At 45.5% G+C, this 17,007-nt stretch overlaps 3 pseudogenes; all 3 read right to left on the reverse strand.

The window, feature by feature from the left end:
* Positions 1–3,877: 3,877 nt before the first annotated feature.
* LOC129344377 (protein phosphatase Slingshot homolog 2-like) lies at positions 3,878–6,148 on the reverse strand (annotated as a pseudogene).
* Positions 6,149–7,001: 853 nt separating this feature from the next.
* LOC129344383 (S-adenosylmethionine sensor upstream of mTORC1-like) lies at positions 7,002–10,226 on the reverse strand (annotated as a pseudogene).
* A 1,805-nt stretch (positions 10,227–12,031) lies between these two features.
* On the reverse strand, positions 12,032–17,007 carry LOC129344424 (inhibitor of nuclear factor kappa-B kinase subunit alpha-like; annotated as a pseudogene).

Genomic DNA, 17,007 nt, shown 5'->3' on the forward strand with positions numbered 1-17,007 from the left:
AAGCATGACGGAAAGAAAGGTACATCATGAGCTTCTGAGCATAGGAGAATGTTACTTAGAGTGTATGGGAATGTTGTGCTCTGTGAATGATGAGAGAACAAGATGAAACATGTTACAACTACTTCCTGATTCCTGTTGTGTGCCAACTGACCAGGAGATCAGGAATGTAGAAATGTAAAGAGCAGTTAATGGAGGCTGTGTGGCATGCCTACTCCGGCCTACAGAGAACCACAGTCAGATTCATACCCTCCATGCATCTGACGAAGAGAACTGTGGTTCTCGAAAGCCTATGCTACAGTAAAGTTGGTTAGTCTTAAAGGTGCTACTGGACTCTTTTCACTTTTTGCAAAGTATATGTCTTTTAGGGGGGTTCCTTTGTTGTTGCTGGCTGAGCTTTGGCTGGGGGGGCAGAGACTGTGACGACGGGATCAAACACATCCCACCTTTCTGTCTCTGAACGCTGAAGTCTGGTTGACTTCTGCAGTCCCACACCTTTTATCTAGAAAAACTGAGTATGCAGCTGAGTTTGCAGGGCTTTACTTACTGATATATTAATAAAATTAAATATGTAAAATAAAAACAAATTCCATCCACTTCAGTCCTGTAGCGTAGAAAAGAGAATCCAGAAAGAGACAGAGAGAACACTGATCCAAGACAGGCTAGGAAATCTAATCAGAGCAGGTGGTAGCAGGCCAAATGGAACAGCAGTCTGATTCACTGCAACCTGGCAATAATCTAGAACAAACTGCCATCATGAAACCAAGTGAACTCTTGAGCCACTTTATTTGTATATCACAACCCCCACGATTGCGTTTTTCAAAATAGTCAGATCATTAAATGAGCGAAATAGTGGGAGTTGGGATGCTCTTATCAGCAGGTGGTGTGACAGAAAGGCTGACTGTAGGAGCTGGAGAAGGCTAGTTCTCAGCTCAGCCACAAACTCACAAGGGGGCCTGAGATAATCCACCCAATCAATGTCCTCGATCTGTAATGTGGGGCTGATTGTATTGCCCTCCTTACAGGGTTATATGAAAGGGTTTTCCTGTGTACTTTGAGTAGGGGGGCACTATCACAAAGCCAAAGCCTGTCCCCTCAAGCAGCCCCTCTCACTAACCTCCCTTGTTCTTTTCTAGGGCAAGAAAGTGTTTGTATTAAGCTGTGCCTGATCCCACAAACGCTGAGGCTGTCAGAATGACCACTGAATCAGAGACAGCTCAGGTGAGACTCTAGCTTAAAATCTGGGCCTAACACAACTTACTTGTATGCAATCTGGTACCCAAGATTCAGGATGATCTTGACAGGCTGGAAAACTGGGCTAAAACTAAGAAAATACATTTCAACAGAGATACACGTAAACTTCTGTATTGGGTAGGAAAAACCAAAGACATAATTATAGGATGAGGGGGACTTGTCTTGTCAGTAGTGCATATGAAGAGCATCTAGGGGGCTTAATAGATCACACACTGGACATAAGTCAGCAGTGTGATGCAGTAGATAAAAAGGCAAATGCGATTCTAGGCTGTATCCACAGAAATATGGTATCCGGATCTAACAAAGTGATGGTATCGCTTTGCTCTGGTTAGACCTCACTCTGAGTACTGTGCTCAGTTTTTGGCATGACAGTTTAAGAAGGATGTTGACAAGCTGTAACATGCTCAAAGGAGCAATTCAAAGATGGAGAGTGTCTAGAGGGTTGGACCAGAAACACTGGGACAAAATTAAAGCAAAAGATTTTTTGGCCAAACACTAGGAAGGACTCCCTGACAGAGTGGTTTCTTGGGGGAACAGGCTTCCTCAGAAGGTGCCGAGCTCTCCTTCCTTGGAAGCATTTAAGAAGAGGCTAGATAGTCACCTGCCACCAATGTGAATATATGCAGATTGGCAGAGGGAGGGCATGAAGGGATGAGCCTGTGCTGGGCTCTCTCACAGCACTCAGTACTGCAGTTCACTCCACCCTCTGTGGTGCAGCTACTGTCCAATCTGATTATACTCCACTCATCCATCCTGCCCCCTCCTTCTGTCCTCAGAGGCCTCCATTTAAACTAACATTAATAAATTAACCCACATTAGCAAGCAGAAAAGAAGCCTAAAGTATTTAAATACAAAACATTACAGATCCCCCACTTTTTCGTAGCAGAACACTGTCTCTCCCAGAAGGGCAGCATGTAGCATCCCTTTCGCAATGCAGTACCCCTTGGGAGTCTCTGCCATTGCCTCTGCTAAAGTCGGATCCTCTTCTTCCCTTTTGTCAGGCACACAATTGTTCTCCGGTCTGATGTCAACTCTCACGGACTTGGTCTTGACTTCCTGGTCTCTGATCACCCCTACTCAGTCTTGGCTGGACATCCACCTCAGATCACTCTCCATCACTGGCTGATCTCGTCTTGGTACTTGTTTCTGGGTGCCGGTCATCTGTTTTCTCGGGTCTGTGTACTTGAATCGGTTCACTTTTATCACCTGTTACTCTAGTCCGGTTATTTGTCACTGGCCATTAGTCAGCATGGGTTGCTCTGGTCTGGGAACTTTCCTCTGGTCACTGACCTACACCTCACACTGAGAAATCTGCAACAGTGTTCTCTTTGTTTTTTATGAGTGGCTACTAAAATTGCATTCATGGATACACCAGGACATTCTCTGTAATAATGCGTTGTTTTTTCTAATTGTTTGCAGCCATTTCAAAGAATGGTGGTCTCCTAATAATGTGTGTTTAGTGCCAAATATAATGCTTGGAGGGAGCCCATATGATGGCTAGGCACATTTTCTGAACAGGTGAATAGTTTTGCAATCTGTCATTTAGCTTACGGCTCAGATAAGACACATGATGTCTTAGACAATGTTGGTTTTGCTTCAGAACTGCTCCCTGACTGGCATCAGTTGCTATGATGAATTGCATAAAATACTCTGGGGCTCACAGCACAGGCTTCGATATGAAGGCCTCTTTTAAAGACTGAAAAGCCTCTTGACACTTCTCTGCCTACTTTACTGTGGGGTGGGTTGCCCTTCCTCATGAGGTTATGTAGGGGAACTGCAATCTCCCCAAAATTTGGGATGAATCATCTATAGATACCTTCCGTTCTGTGGAGTACACTCACTTGTTTTTTGGTCTGTGATATGGCTAGTTTCTTAATTGCTTCCTCTGTGTCCTATAACAGTGGTATGTTCCCACTTCCTATTCTGTGTCTCAGATATATGATTTCTGGTAACCCCAAGTGGCATTTGTTAGCATTTACTGTCAAGACTGCCTTTTTCAAAACAGAGATGTTTTTCTAAGTGTATGAGGTGCCCTGGGAAGTTTTTGGTGAATGTGGGTATATCATCAATGAAAGTCAGTGCAAAATTGTATAAACGCGAGTAGATCTTTGTTGCAACTGGCTGGCTGTGCCTTCTCCCTGTGAATGCACTGTTCTGATGCAGTGTTCTGGAATTCTACCCCAAGGTCCTAAATGTACGTTCCCATCGAAGTGTACATTCTGCTCAAGGCCAGCATGCCCACCCAGACTCACAATGACTGAAAATCCTGCCTAGGGCCCCCGCCCCTTACAGTTTGAGCTTCTGCCACTGACAACATTTTCTGTTCTTGTGGTTAAAATGTATTTCTTGTACTGGCCTGTGGTCCCTTGGAAGGGAAAGGCAGGAAGTAGAATATGAAAATAATAAAACTGCAACTTTGCAGTCACTCATGTGGGGGAGAACCAAGGAACCAGCCACCTTGAAACCTACATGCAACAGGAACAGTAAAAATGACAAACGTATATAAAATTAACCAATAATGTGCATGTTTCAATATATATCACATCTGCCCCATCTGAAGAACACAATAATGGTTTTGCAAAAAATGTCAAGGATTTCTTTTTTTTTTTTTAATGGAGGGGGCAAGGGGGGTGACCAAAGATCACGTGGTATTATACAGGGGATTGGTTGCACGTTTCCTGTCATTTGCTTTTTTCAGTCTCCTTGGCAGTCGAGTTCTACCGTGTTGATACCTGGGCACCACAGCCAGCCTTAGGGGCATCGGCAAACCCGGCAACCCAGCCGTTTGGGGGTTAGTCAATTTCACTTCTGAGAGCGGTGGAGTCAGACTGAACTCTTTGGCATACTGTGCTGGCGGCCTCTCCAATGGTTTGCTGAGGGCGATGCATTCTGTCATCTCGAGCAGCTCCACAAAATGCACTGTTAGCTGGTGTGCCTGGAGGACAGGGGGCAAAAGTGTCACATCCAGGCCTTGTGCACTGTGCTCCAAAGCATTTGCATGCTCTCTCTGGCCACAGATGGCAGGAAGCGGGTCAACGGAGGCTGGGCTGGCGCAGGAAGAGAGAGTGTCCTTTAACATATCCAGGCAACCGAGCGTGGTTAAGGACGCTGATCGTTTCATGTGGGAAGGCGTGGTGAGGCCTGCTTGCTGGATCTGGGCCTCCATTTCCTTTGCGCATTGTTTCACTGAGCAAGGGCTGCCACTCATGTCTTGCATGCTGTCACTGCTGGCGCTGTGGGGGAGGCTGCAGCAAAGAGAGGAGGCAGCCATGGTTTCTGGAGCTGCCCCAGCAGATGGGTCTAGCTGACAGGGCATGTTTAAGTCCCCCAGGCTTCACTGTGCTAGGGCCCCCTTGCTCCTTCAGCGAAAGGTGTCCCCTCACTCCTCAAATGCAAACTGTCCGTTTCCAGCATAGCCCTGCAAAGGGGCAGGCTCTGGGTCTGAGCTTGTGCTGTCCTGCGTGACCCCCTTTAAGCAAACAAAGTGCTTGGGAGCAAGGCAATCTGAGTGCAGTGGGGGCGGACAGCTTACCTGGCTCACTAACAGTGAAGCTTCCGGGTCTGTCAATGCCCCAAAGTCCTCCTCCTCAAGACTCCCCAAGGAGAAGACAGCTTTCTTGAAGTCCCCATGCTCCAGTCTTGAAGGCCTCAATAACAGTCAAGAGGATTTTCAGAGCATAATGGTGCATTGCAGTTCTCATCAACCATGGATGCTGCAACTATCACCTGGGCTTTCTCTGGCACCTCAGATTCATGGTTCTGCTCTGTTGCTGGGAAATCTGCTCCAGAGAGACTGGGCAACCTGGCCACATGGGTGTACTCGATAATCTCAATTCTCTTTGGGAGAAGGCAAGGAGCAGGGATCTTTTTGTGGCCTTCCATTGAAATCACTGTTCTTTGCTCTTTGGCCAACCCTGAGACCTCTGCATGAGAGCTCTCCAACAGGTCATCCTGAGGGGGAGAGACAGACAGCGCAGTGGGCTGTTCGGAACCCGTCTCATTCTTGGTGTACCCAACTCTTGCAGCCTCCTTATCCCTGGAGGTCTGGGCCAGCTCAGGAGATGGTTCTTCATCCTTGCCCTTCAAGGATGCATCAGCCGCTGCTGATTCGTTCTTGGAGTTCTTGTGGATGGGTAATGGCGCAACAGGGGAGGCGTGTTGGAGTTCCTGTTCCTGCCAGAGGCACTCCTCAAACTCCAGGGTGGCACGCTGCACAGAGCCTGGGCACCAGTTGGGCCCAGGATTCAGATGACTCTCCAGCGAGTCTTCTGTCAAGTTGTCACTCTCTTCCAGCTTAGCGCGAGGCATCTGTGGGACTGACATGCTTCCTTGATCCAGTTTCAAAGGCTCTCTGGCTGCCTCCTTTGGCAGCAAGCTGGCTCCTTCTCCATGCTCAGGTTTCCCAGGTTTATTGTCCCAGGCCCAGAAGTAGAATAGTTTTGTGGTCAGGAGGACTAGAGACTTGTCTTAAGGACAGATGCTTTGGCTGCCAAATTCTTTTCTCTATTCCGTTCACTCCAGCTGTGCCTGAAACAAACATTCAACTGGGTGGATGGACTCCTGGTCCAAAATTTGCTGACTGAAAGCCACTGAGGCAGACTCAAACTCTGGCCCGACCACTTTTAGGCCTAGCAAGCTTGATTAGGCAGACAGTTTCCCTGTTTATTGCAAAATTGCAAAAGCTTAATTTTAAAGAACTGTAATATTTGATAACCCTTTCTGCTACATCAGTGTAGCAGCAAAGAAAAGAAGAACTTGCAGCCTCAGAGCAACACAGGCCATCATGAGGGTGGGTGGAAAACAGACAGAGACCCCATCCAAGAGATCTGGTGGGTGGCCTCAGGTTGAGGACCCCCTTCAAGGACCTGAAAGTGTCACTCACATCCTGATTGGTCATGTCCCAGTATGGCCTCTCTCAAAAGGACGTCACTTCCCACATCACAATGCCATAACTCCAGACATCGCTTGCTGAAGTGAATTTGTGGAAGGTGATGACTTTGGGAGCTGTCCATCGGATTGAGATATTCCCACCCCAAGGAAGAGATTCAGGGAATCTGTTGAGCAGCCAGTACAACCACGACACCGGACCCTGTTCCCACCCTCCTCAACAATGGAAAAGTCCTTGTTCTTGCTTCACTTGTGTTAATGCATTTGGGGCTATATCCTCCTTTCCCCACAAAGCTGGGAGTTCTCCCTCTCCTGCTCCCTGCTGCTTCCACTTCCTTTCCATTCCAGTACACTCCCCCCTCCAGATACCCCAGCTCCGGCTTCTTCCCCCACTATCCCTCATCCCCTCTATCCAGTCCTGAACCCTCTGACCTAATTGTAAGACACCATTCCCAGCCCAGAGAACTCTGTGGTCCTCTCTCTGCTCTTTGCCCAACTGCCCAGTATTTTTTATATATATACATTACATTTTTATATATATATATATCCATCCATGTGCATGTATATAAAGTCTCAGCACTTATTAGGGTTCCAGGATGAGTTTACATAGAATGAAGCAACACTTCCATCTTATTTGCCCCTAAAATGGGTCCCCACTGCGGTGAACTTTGACACAGACTCATTCAGAAAAAATGACAAAAAAAAATATTTACACCGAAACTTTGTCCTGCACAAAAGGAAGTCACAGAAAGGGCAAAGTCCAAGAGAGTATACGGAAATCAAAAAAATCAAATGTCCCAGAATCCAGGCAACTAACGTGCTTGCCAGGACACTGACAGGGGCCAGAGAGATGGCTGAGGGCTTCAGGATGCTGCCAGGCCCCCATTTCCAGCTCCATGTGGGGGCAGCGTCATTGGAGGGAGTAACATGGATTTCAGCCTCCCGGGCATGCTGGCAATCTCCAGGTCCTGAGATTCACAAGATTTTATCAAGCAGGCAAACTCAAGGACTCCTTCCCCATTGTTACTGAAGCCGTAAGCTTTGATCACATCCTGCTGGATCTGAGTGGCCACAGGCAGCCAGGAACTGTAACATTTTGCCCATGTCATCCCCTGCTTGCTGGCTGAACACGCCCATTTTGTGATATCACTTCAGTTACCTCCCTTCCACAAAACTGTCCCTTCCTGTGAAGTCACTCTTGGCCCCATTTAAACTTAAAAAAACCCTCGCTTTCTGCCCCCCATTGTTTCACACATCACATCACTTGTAGACTAGTTGCTCAGTGAAATGCATGTTCCTGCAGGCTTGTGGTTCCTGCTGATGGCACCTGATGAGGGCCCAGAGGTTTACATTCCTGCCCCATCCATTTTCCTAATCTGCAAAGCAGTGGCATAGACCAATTAGTTAGCCTTAAAGGGGGGAAGCTACAAAAAGGAGAGCTTTACAATGGGTCTCAACTTCATATTTGTATAGTCTGGCATATAGCAATGTCAAGAAAACTTGTAAATACTAATTGAATGTAAACAAACATGGTAAACAAACCATTCTCTTAACATCCCTAACAAATGCAGGCAGAAACTGCTGTATTCTCTTCCCATATGAATGGGGAGTTTTCCCCAGCCAAAAGTGAAGAGCTTTGTCATCTCTTTATGCCATTATCTATAGTTTTCCTGTATTAGTCCAAAACATAGCCCTTTTAGAATGTAAAGAGTTAAGAACACAATCCATTTAAAAAGTCAGCTTTCACTCTGCTTGGTATGGTATACCAGCAAAACGGTGATAATGTTTAGCTGTATAGGTCAGATTATCTTTATGGCTTAAAAAATACTAGTTTGTGGGGGAGGGGAACCATGTGCTAAGTTTGGCTGCAATGAATGCAAAGTCCCAGCGATGCCAATGTTATAGGTACTTCATATTTAATATTTCTCTCTTAATATTTCTCCCAGGGAAACGTAAAGTGCTTAACTTGGCTGCATTGAGTTCTTCATTTCTTGTTGCTTATCAATCATATATCTGAATATGCTACTGTCAACTCTTATTCTGCTCAGCAAAAATCCGTTTTGTCATTCAATTGAGAATTTTTTTAGCATCCCATAATCGAAAGGATGGCTGCGTCTCTTGTTGAGATGTAAAAGAGAAATGTACCATTGGATTCATACTGATTTCATATTGGTCTTAATGGAACTTCTTAAAGGCTGGCACAGGAATTCCTTTTGACAAGGAATTTTTAAAACTCAGATTAAGGGCTGTTAACACAATGACCAGTGCACATTCAATTTGTATGAAACGTTGCCCTGTACATGTCATTTTCTTGCTTTGTGTATCCTCTGTGCACAGGATTACACACAGAGCCATTGCTGCACAGCACTGGACAAGAATGGGGAGGTCAGGATGTAGTGATGCCATCTCTGGCACTGGACAAGCATGATCTGGAGGTGGCAGTTTACACATGGTTCAAGGGCCTTTGTGCCCGAGCACACAGAAGGCCAGCAATGCAGGTGACATAAATGGCCCAGGAAGATGTGTAGGAGCAGGTCCCTAGAGGCAACAGTCTGCCATGGGTGATGCCAACATGGCAGAGGAGTTAGATGCTAGCTCTGTGTAATGCATGTTCCTGCAGGCTTGTGGTTCTTGCTGAGTACCTAATGAGGGCCCAGAGGTTTACATTCCTGCCCCATCCATTTTCCTAATCTTCAAAGTAGTGGCATAGGCCAATCAGTTAGCATTAAATGAGGGAAAGCTACCAAGAGGAGAGCTTTACAGTGGGTCTCTTCACTTCTTATTTGTATAGCCTTGCATATAGCAATGTCAAGAAACCTTGTAAATACTATTTGATTCTACTCTCTTGGTTCAAGAAAACAATTTTCTTTACATCCCTAAGAAATGCAGGCACAAGCTGCTGTATTCTCTACCCATATGATGGGTCAGTCCTTCCTTGCCAGCAGTGTAGAGCTTTGTCATGTGTTTATGCAGTTATCTGCAGTTCTCCTGTATTAGTCCAAAACAGCCCTTTTTGAATGTAAAGTGTAGGTACACAATCCATTTCAAAAGTCACAGAAGAGCAGTCTGGGAAGCAGGATAAACGTGAGGCCATCTTTTGCATTTCTATCTCACTATTCTGAATATTCAGAATACAGGAGAATTATTTCAAGGCACTGAGTGCCAGGGATTTTAATTGGGTGCAAGAGAGGCCCAGGCAAAGAGCCAGAGATTGAAGAGATGGGAGATCTGGCAGCCACCTCTGCCAATGCTGCAGGCAGCCATGCTGAGATGAAGCACAGCGAGCAGCACCCGTGGATCCCCTGCCCAATTTAGAGGTGGACGCTTCATAACTTGACTGCGGGAGCAAAAAAGTCTACCATCTTAAAGTTTTTAAAAAAAAGTGGAGAGAATTTGTTGGAGAGGCAGCTGCCAATTCCCCCGTGACTATCCTGTTCCAAAGGGGGAGGGTGAAAGGAAGAAGGGAGAAGACAATAACATGGAATAATTCTCCAGGCAGAGAGTCAATAAGATTTTTCATTTGCTTCAGAAAAGCATCTATGGCATCTTGTGCCAGCTAAAGATGCTGCTGAATCTGGAGGTTTAAGAAATCACATTTGTAGATGCTCTCAACTGCTGGCACAATGTCAATACCTACAGTCAAAAATTCTTCAAACTTCAGAAAGGGATTAAAACAGCTGACAACATCAAGTAATCTGACCTTCTCTGAAGGATGCAGCAATTCATCCATTAAAGAAGTGGGGTTGATGAAGTTTTCAGAAGAATTCTCTATTTTTGGAGTCAGGTGAACACTCATAGTTTGAGTACTTTGTGTAGCAAGAACTGCTCGTTTCTCATCTTTTTCGAGTGCCTTCCTTTTCCCACCAATTTGAAAATACTCCTGACACACACTGCAACACCATTCAATACGGCCCTCCTTCACAGGTTTTAGTCCAGTGATTGTCTGCCAGGGTTTTCATTGCCTCAGCATATTCACAGTTTCCTCATCCTCACAATGTTCACGCCAGATTTTGTCAAAGTCTCCCACTTCACAGTATTTCTTGTGCAGGTGCCGGTGCTTATTATTACTCCTGACTCTTCCCATCAAAATCGCCATGCTATGATGCTGAAAAGCTGGAAAATTGCAGTAGAATCCCTGGGCTTTAAATGTTTCAAATATTCCAAGTTTTCTCACATGCATCTCATTGCATTTAGAAAGATCTCACTTAAAAGTACTAGTTACTTTGTGAGCAGGAACTCGGTGTTCCTGCGGTGTTATATATCCCCCAGCATTTCAACAGTGTAGATGAAGAGGAGTTTTTGAACTCTGCTTGCTATATCTGGTCAGATGTTGCAGATGAACCACTAGCATACAGCTTCATGGAACTCCCAGATGCTCCTCATGATTCAGATTCTGGGGAGAGCCAGGCCAGCTCAATCCCTTTCTGTGAGCCAGAAGATCCTATTTTACTTCTAAGTTAATGTAACAATTAAAAATCTGGTTCAGAATCTCGTTACCATGAAACTAAATCTGCCATAATGACATCTGTTCCTGTACAAAAAAGGAAATACAAAAGGTTCTGAGAACTCACTTTTTTTTTCTTCTAAGAAATTTTAAAATTTATTGTATTGAGAATTGGAAGTGCGTGTGTTATGTAGAATGGCTTGTCTAATAGCATAAACAGGGTTTACTCAAATGTTTGTATAACTGATATGTATTCAAAAGTATTGCTGCATCTCTTGTTGAGATGTAAAAGAGAAATGTACCGTTGGATTCATACTGGTTTAATATTGGTCTTAAAGGAACTTCTGCATAGTTACTCAATTCAGCTTTAAGGTTAAACACTGAACAAACTCACAAAGGTGGGGAAGGAATCAAGAATGTCAGAGGCCAAGCCCACCCCACCAGCTTTGGAAAGTAGGACTGGTCGATTGATTTGAAGCAATTTTTGGCAGAAGAAAGTTTTACTGAGCAAATCGTAAGATCAGTGCTAAATGTTCTTTTCCTATAAGGAACTATAGGAGTTAGACTGGGACCTTGGTTTTCCTGAGAGCCATGCTCTGTGAATCAGGAAGCAAGGAGAGGCTATGCACACATGCACACAACATGGCCACGAACTAATCGGGATTCCCAGAAAAAGAAGCATCTTAATCAGCCCTGCTTCTGTTCGTGTCATTTTAAAAAAATATTTTTTAAAGGGAAGGAAGAGTAAACATTGTTTTTCAAAAAAACCCACCAAAATTTCTGTAAACAAGGCAGTGCCCCCAACACAGGAGCCCCTTCCCTCCCCGCACAAAAATTTAAAAAAACCCAGAAGCCTATTGAAAGTGCAGAACCTGCCAGGGGCACCAGGCTGGGTTCAAAATCTTGGCTGCATCCTGGCTTTGCCCATCCTCCTCGTCCTTGGTCAGGTGCTTGATTGTGGCTGGGTGGTCTTCCAGGCACTGTGGAGCAATCCCCTGGCCCTGACATCAGCCACTAGGAAATGCTGCATGCAAACAGCTGCTTCCTCATCACAGTATTGCCAGGCAGGAAGCAGACCGAGTCTGTGCAGAGCGAGAAAGGCTCAAACGCACGTATGATCAGCAAAAAGCACAAATGGAACCAATTCAAAGGAAAACCACATGACAGACACATGCACACTTAAAGCAAGCTGACTCTGGAGAGGCTTTTGAAACTGCCCAAAGCACTAGCTGGGAGTTTCCATACATAACTTTTTTCACATTATAGAATTGGTCTGTATGATTCAAGTATTCCAACTGGCATGTTTGAAGGTAACACAAAATTGGGAAAATGTACACAAAAGTAAGTGTTTCCGCAGGTGACCCCTGGAAGATACAGGTGGTCTGGGATTGGGGGGGGGGGTGAGTCCAAATTCAGTGCTGTGTCCTTGCAGCTTCTGAGGTCACAATTTCATTCGCTGAAGGAGGAAAGAGGGTTACACGGAATCCCCCCTGCCCCCAGGTGGTCCACAGAGAGGAATGCATTGAGTGGAGAGGGGCTGCCCATGCCCTGGCTGTCGCTGCTGCCCAGGGAGCCCCCCCAGAGGCTGGCGGAATAGTTAGTGCTCCCCCAGAGGGATGTGGCAGGGAGCTCCCCACTACTGGCTCCTGACTGCCCTGCACCATTCCAGTGATTGCACAGGTCGCTGCGGCTGGGGAAAGCATGGGAGCCATCCATGGGCGCCAGCTGGCTCTGGCTGGTGCCCAGGGCTTGCCAGGTTGGAAAGGAGCTTCTTAAAGGCTGGCACAGAAATTCTTTTCCTTTTGACAAGAATGAGACTGTAATCAGTTTTAAGTGGATTTTGTTCTGATGCAGTGATCTGGAGTTCTTCCCCAAGTTCCTAAATGTACATTCCTATCCAAATGTATTCTGCTAAAGGTCAGCATGCCTACCCAGACCCACAATAACTGAAAATCCTGCCTAGGGCCCCTCCCCTTACAGTTCTAGCTTCTGCCACCGACAACATTTTCTGTTCTTGTGGTTAAAATCTATTTCTTGTACTAGCCTGTAGTCCCTTGTAAGGGAAAGGCAGGAAATAGAATAGTTCTGTGGTCAAGAGGACTAGCTACTTGTCTTAAGGACAGAGAGAGAACTACAACTCTGAAAAATAAAAAAAACATTCAAAATGGTTGCAAAAACACTCTAATGGGTGAATCCAAAAACATTTGTAGCTGTAGCTATTGTAATTCATAGTATGTCTAATAGTACTTCCATGAAAGATAGGGAATTCAATACTTCTCTTTTGCTAGTCAGACTAGCTAAATGAGAAACCTCTACCACAGTTGTAGTATTACACCATTATGTTTCACACACATTGAACTTTTTATTACTGGAAAAAGTATACTTAAGATGTTACATGCTCCTATGTTTATAGTAGAATAGATAGTCTCCCTCAACAAGGTGTTTCCACTGCATTCTAAAACACACAGTAGGAAAAGGGAGATGCCCCACCATGATTCACAAAATAGCAAACCATGGTTTTTCACTACAGAAATATATCTATGGGACATTGTTGTGTTCATGTGCTCTACTCTCTCAGTATGAGGCTAATAAATAGAGTGGTTTTGTATCTATCATAGTTTATGATTCAGCCAAAATGACAAGCTAAGATTTAGTCTCTATCCTCTAAATCAAGATTTAAGTTGCTTTTAAGACAGAACCAACCATAGCTGTGATTTGCATGAAATGATATGCTGAGCATAGCAATATTTGTAATTTCCTGGACAAGAGCAAGGAGAAGCGAGAGTGCTTACATTCATTTACACAATGATAACTAGCATTGTCCCTTGGAGAGAAACTGGTTGACATGAAGTGAATATGACTGAGAACCATTGGTGGATGTACGTCATGGGTTATCAATAGGAGATGGCAAAGTTTTTTTTTTTTTTTAAAGCTGACCAATGCTAGTGCTTTCTTGGATTCATTTCAATATCTATACTAATGCAGTGTTCCAACTGCTGGACTGAATACATTAATATATTCTGAAGATTCATGTTATCTCCCCAAACATAAAATACATAATCTGACAGACAGAATGAGGTATTATGTTACATACAATGACAGACCTTTTCCCCATTTCTTTTTCAAGGATCTTATACAACTTAGTATCAAATTTCATTAAATGTTTACAAATAGGGTAAGGTTTGGTTTTATAAACATCCAGGAACATCATGGAAAAAAATCTCGAGAACAGTTATCTAAACAGCAAAAGACATTGCAGTAAAATACACTGCTATGCTGGCATCTCTTGTCTTGCACAAAACATTCTGTAATAGTATTACTTTTTAAAACCCACCTGTGACTTCAAGCCCTGCTAGGACAATGACACCACCGTAAGGGCAAGGCCTGCAGAGACAGTTGGCAGGCTATACTACAATGTGCCAATACCTGTTAAAAAGGACATGTCAGCAGAAACCGTTAAAACGCAGGTGGGGTGGCATGCTATCAGTGCAGCATTATTCATAGAGAAACTTTCTATTCTTACTTGGTAAATACTGGGAATCCCCCTGTAATGACTGGACTGAGGTAAATCAGTCTGTCACACTATCCAATGCTGACACACTGCCCAACTCTAGATTTTTGATTGTTCAGGAGCTTTAATAGCATGTGAGGTGGGACCACGCCGATACAGAAGGGGTTACACATGGTCAACATGTGGCTTTGGCCACCAGCATGCTCACGCTTTGGGGGGGGGGGAGCCCCCACCTGCCAGCACAGCCCTCTAGCTGGGTCGTCTCCTGCACCCAAAGATCGTCTCTGCGCCCGGTTGGATCCAGGCTGTGCTGCAACCCAATCAACCTCTCCCCCCCCAGTCCCACTCCACTCCCCATTTTGAACACCTGGGGAAAGTCTCCTAGTTCGCTTTCTTCTTCCTCTCCTAACCTGGCCTTTAGAATAGCCAAAGCAAGTTGCCTGTTCAGGAGGCATGGCCATAAATGCACCCCCTCTGCAGCATGGGGGGGGGGAGACACTTCCCTCCCCCTCCCCAGTTACTGAGACAGAAGCAATGAGTATGCATGGAGGCTGGGTGGTCTGAAAATATTTAACATTAAAAGGAGGTGTGAGGACTAGAATGTCGCTTTACAGGTGTGTCCTGCCCACGGCGCCCCCAGTCCCACCCTGCCCCTGGAAGTTTCCCGGCATCTCCACCTACATCCTGGAATGGCTGCAATTTCAGCACCACTGCTCCCGTCTGTGGAAGGGAGCTGCAGGAGTCCACAACCCGCCCCCCTGCAGAGCAAACCAGCTGGGCAGGAGCAAGAAAAGGGAGGCCAGAAAGTGCTCAGGGCAAGGGTAACCAATTTCCCATTTCAGTCTCTTTTGGGGAAGGCAAAGTTAGCGGGGAAGAGGATGTGCGGGGAGGATAGATGAGGGGAAGCTCCAGGATCCCGCCCTCCTCCCACAAGACTGTTTTTTATCTTGCTCAGCTACTTGCAGGCTGTTCATCTCTGCTGCTGGTGCTGCTGCTGTTGCCACCCCCCCCAGGGGGGGGAGAGACTGCTGGTTACAGTCCCAGCCAGCAGCTGTGTTGGAAGGGGGGGCTGGGGTGGGAGCAGCTGCAGCTGTCGCCTCCATTTCTGGTGACGAGTCCTGTGCAAGAACCAGTTCCAAAGGCTGTCCTTCGGCAGAGCCACCTTGGCCGGTGGAGCTTCCAGGCTCTGGTGTGCTGGGTGCCTGCTCTGTGGGAGTGGCTGCCTCCATAATCTTCTGCCACACCTCTTGGATCTTGAGCTGCAGGCAAACCTTGGTGTTGAATATGTCGGGAGTACTGGGCCTGGAAGGCTGCAGTGGCTTGGGCTGTGGAAAAAGAACATGGCATCTGTGAGTGATGCCAGAAAAGAGTTCTGTTTGGGGCTCAGATCAGTCAACCAGCATGCCTTCTAAAAAGCAAAAATGGTTCACAACCTGTGAGAATGAGGGCTCCCTCTGCTTTCTGGCTGAGATATGGCAGCCATTTCCTGGAGACATTTGTGAGAGCCACGTAGACACCGGGGAAGCGTCTACACTGGAACTAGGAGATTTAGCAGAACTCTGAGTGCAAGCTATTTTGAGCAAATGCCAGATTTCTCTCTGCATCTGCATCACAGAAATGTTGGCTTCCTTGATATTATTCAGAGCCACTTCAATCTTGGGCAGCAAATCAGTTATGTTCTGCTTGCAGCCTAATAGCTTGCAAAGATGTCTGTAGAGTTCCTTGGAACACCCAGTCCTGACTCTGAGCCGTCTGAGTGATGATCTTCACCATCTCTGTGCTGTCGCTGTAGGAATGATCTGGGGCCCAGGGCTTTAACTGCTTGTAGAGTTCTATCGGTCTTTGTATATCGCCTTGACGCCGTGCATGGGGGTTCCTTCACAATTCTACAATCTCTGTATGCAAAGACATGATCTGGTCATCGAGGTAGCCAATATCTCCAGCCTGTTCACACTGCAAGGCTTTCTCTTCCATTTCTTTCCAGGCTTTCAGCATTTTTTCTGAGGATAATCCCGTAGGTTATTTGATCACTGTATCTTTCCAAGTCAAGGTGGATGCTCTGCTGGAAGAACTGCTGTGATGCTGACACCATGTTGTTTTTCATTTTGGTTAAATTGGCATTGTATCTAAGAAGACTCAGCATGGCAGCTCTCTGCCCTCGGAACATTCAGCTATAATCTTCTTTCAGTCCCATCACGTAGTACACAGCTTCAGCCCATATCTTACAAAGTTGCAAAATAGGCAACTGAATTTTGCTGTCCTGTACAATGCAGGTTCCTAGAAGAAAAGGGACCATCATATATAGTTTTGCTTTTAATGAACAAATAAACCATGTAGCTATCCCAGTCTCTTATGCCATCAATAATACACTCAGAGGCTGGCTCCTGGGGGTCCAGGCATAGCCGCATTTTGAGAAGTTCCTGGTTGACTGTGCTTATGCCAGTCTCAGACTCAATCCGACACTGAAGTGAATGGAAACTTTCCTCATAATGCAGCGGAAAAGACAAGATCTTGGTCAATTTAAAATACTCATTTTTTTCCTTTAAAAAAATGCCCTGGTGGCTCTATACCTTAAAGAATTTTAGGGGGGGCTCAACAGGAAAGATAACCACTAAAAGTAAAGTTGCCCCAGTGTATTAATATTTTAGAAATCCCCCCATCCCCACAAAGAGGTTTTTTAATGTTTTTTATATATATAACTTTGTATGTGTATAGACAAGTAAAAACTCTTCAACATTACCACTACCCCCAAATTTGTCAGGCTTTCGAGGGAGGCAAAATAAAATAAAATTTACAGAGTTTCAAGGAAGAAAAGGGAATCGACAACAGTAGCAAGATAATCTCTGAGTTAAGGCAGCAAAACCAGTCCCCCACCCGTAAGTCTGTCTGTCCTGGGAAGAGAGGGGGCCAGCAT

This window comes from Eublepharis macularius, chromosome 1, assembly GCF_028583425.1.
Source record: "Eublepharis macularius isolate TG4126 chromosome 1, MPM_Emac_v1.0, whole genome shotgun sequence".
NCBI lineage: Eukaryota > Metazoa > Chordata > Lepidosauria > Squamata > Eublepharidae > Eublepharis > Eublepharis macularius.